At 40.4% G+C, this 2,174-nt stretch overlaps 1 long non-coding RNA gene across 1 annotated transcript; it reads left to right on the top strand.

Moving 5' to 3' along the window:
- LOC140854673 (uncharacterized) lies at positions 1-1,398 on the top strand. Its single transcript, XR_012137813.1, has 2 exons — positions 1-46; positions 781-1,398. It is a non-coding gene; the product is annotated as an uncharacterized lncRNA (long non-coding RNA).
- Positions 1,399-2,174: the final 776 nt, after the last annotated feature.

Genomic DNA, 2,174 nt, shown 5'->3' with positions numbered 1-2,174 from the left:
CAAGGCTCCTTGTGGCCTCAAGACTCGTCCCTTCGATTCAATTCTGGTATATAGCCATGATCTTTTGCTTAGCTCTTTCTCTTCCCTGTCCTCCCCAAAAGGTTTCAATCCTGTTAGGCTGGTTAGCCATGTGCCTTTGGTTGGATGGACCACAGATAGAACTAATTGATGTCTAGTGCAATTAGACATGGTAGTGGAGGATCGCCAGTTCTGGCCTACCACATCAATAATGCCAATGGGTGTTGCCTCTGGCTCTATCACTTATGAAGAAGGCTTGTGGGGCTGGACTTAGTGGTGCGGTTGTTACTGAATGCCTTTCACGCTTGGTGACGATTATGGGATGCCTTTTCCTGCAGAATAGAAGTTCCTTATGTTTTTGTTTTAAATAAAACTTTAGCTCCTTAAAGTGGTTGAGGGTAGGGAGCAACTGTGGAAGGTGGCCGGTCAAAAGCACAGGGTATAGTTTTCAAGGGTGTTGTTGGTTGTTTGGTTTATTCCATGAGATATCCTAGACTGGTCTAATTGTTGTTTGGTGGGTCTGTTGACTGATTGTTTACTCAGTGCTATATTCTAGGCTGACCCCAAGTATTGAAAGCTGAGAAACTTCCCACAAGCATCCTCTAACATTAACCTAGTTAGCGTATATCTTGTTATAGCTTGTTAATTCATTCACTTGAAAGGGTATCAGATGCTGTATCTTGTTAGATTTTATACAGTTCCATTTGCTTGAGAATTTTATTGATTGAATTACTAGTACTCATATGGTATGTTTGATCATAGGCTGAGGTGCGGGCATTCTTCGATGTCCACGAGCAAGAAGGGAGCCACCCAGGGGGCGTGCACCTGGAGATGACTGGGCAGAATGTGACAGAGTGCATTGGAGGATCCCGGACCGTCACCTTCGATGACCTGAGCTCGCGCTACCACACCCACTGTGACCCAAGGCTCAATGCCTCCCAGTCTCTTGAACTGGCATTCATCATTGCTGAGCGGCTCAGAAAGAGAAGGATGGCATCACAACGCCTCAACCAACATAATCAGGTGGGATCCTTGCCCTCCCTGGGGCTCTAAATGGAGGACATTGGTGTAGAGGATGGAGTGGTCCAGTCCCATTTTTTCCTTGATCTGAGCTCGTATTATTGAAATATGAGTTTACAAATTATATATGCTCTCTTTTTATTTTTTTTGGAAAGTAATAACTGTTCATGTAAACCTAAAACAATTGGTTTGGTATTTGAGATAAGGGGGAAGAAGGCTTGAGCAATGAGAATAGTAGATTGTATGTTTGATGGGAAGTGAGATATTGTCAAACCCTTCCATTTGTAAAATGCTTCTCTGCACTTGCACTGGTCCTGGTAACCATCTGTTTCCTTTTATAATTTATTATTGTTGGAATTCCTGATTGCCTCTTCCTTGGTCCTCATCTCCATACAAGCAAAATGGAGCCCTTACAACTCAAGTTGCATTGTAAACTTGATGCATAAAGTTTTGTATCCATTCATCTCCATACGTAGTCTTGCTGTTAAAACTAGGACAGAAGATGAATCGGCCACATTGTTAGGTTATATATTGATATAAATATTGTTGTAATTGGAAATATAACATAAAAAAATTTCATCTTTTTTCGATGGTTTAACATATGCAAATAGAACTAGTATGAATAGCTTGATCCTTAGGCTCAAGATCTTCTCTCTCTCTCTCTTAAACCAGAATGTATTTACAAAATTCATTTTAAAGGTACAAAAGTTTGGTGCATCCAATTGGCAATTTGCTTTTCATAAAAAACTGTTAGATAAATGATGTCACAATCTTTTCTTTTTTTAAGAATCATGACATCCCTTTAGTTTTGACTTTCACCATTATAAAGAAATATAGCCATCCATTAATTACTCGTTTTTGTTATATATTGGCACATGGATCATATATATCCTGTTCTACCACAAGAAACTCAAACTTCCTCCTGGTTGGTATGTGAGAGATGGCTCCCTGTCAACACCTGCCACAGCAGATAAAATTCTATAGATTCAGCTTGCCAGGGCTTCATTATTGTCCACAACCTGTGGAGGATGCAACCTGGTTCCGTGTCAAGGAGCCTATGCTGTGATGCTCTAAGCCTTTGTTTGCCGTCATTAGAGATTACTTTTCTTATTTCCTTCACCAAGAAAATTAAATCA

The sequence above is a fragment of the Elaeis guineensis genome, chromosome 1 (assembly GCF_000442705.2).
Source record: "Elaeis guineensis isolate ETL-2024a chromosome 1, EG11, whole genome shotgun sequence".
Classification (NCBI taxonomy): Eukaryota; Viridiplantae; Streptophyta; class Magnoliopsida; order Arecales; family Arecaceae; genus Elaeis; species Elaeis guineensis.
This window is presented reverse-complemented; position numbering and strand designations above follow the sequence as displayed.